Here is a 547-nt window from a genome sequence, read left to right as displayed (position 1 = left end):
GATTTTTTTTTTTTTTTTAATTCTATTCTTCTAGATGGAAATTTTTCCTGATAACTCTTTCCTAGTTTGTGGCACTGGGGGATGTGGTTAGTGTGCATGGTGCTGATGGGTTGGCGTTGGTCTTTGTGATCTTAATGGTCTTTCCCCACCTTAATGATTCTATAATTCTATGATTCTACCTAACTTCAAATCTCTCATGTTTCAGTTTAAGCCCATGACTTCCATCTGTCATCAATAGCCCCTCTGGGTAGGAGCTGACCCTGTTTTCTGTGTTGTAGCATAGTTTTCAATTTTTTCTCCAGATCTTATTCCATTCAGGGACCTTGCCTATTCTCAGCAGAACTGCAGATTGCCTCCATAGCTAAGAAGGACAGCACTGCCATTTATATCCATTGTGTGGGTATCATTAGATGCAAAAATGTATAATTGGCCAGGATCCATACATTGAACATCTGATTACAAACAGAGAAGAGGCATCTCTATTCATACCAGGAGCTCCCCCAGACCTCAGAGTGGGATTTTTCTACCACATCCATTTCAGATTTTC

This window comes from Meleagris gallopavo, chromosome 21, assembly GCF_000146605.3.
Source record: "Meleagris gallopavo isolate NT-WF06-2002-E0010 breed Aviagen turkey brand Nicholas breeding stock chromosome 21, Turkey_5.1, whole genome shotgun sequence".
Lineage (NCBI taxonomy): Eukaryota > Metazoa > Chordata > Aves > Galliformes > Phasianidae > Meleagris > Meleagris gallopavo.
Note: the sequence above shows the minus strand (reverse complement) of the source record.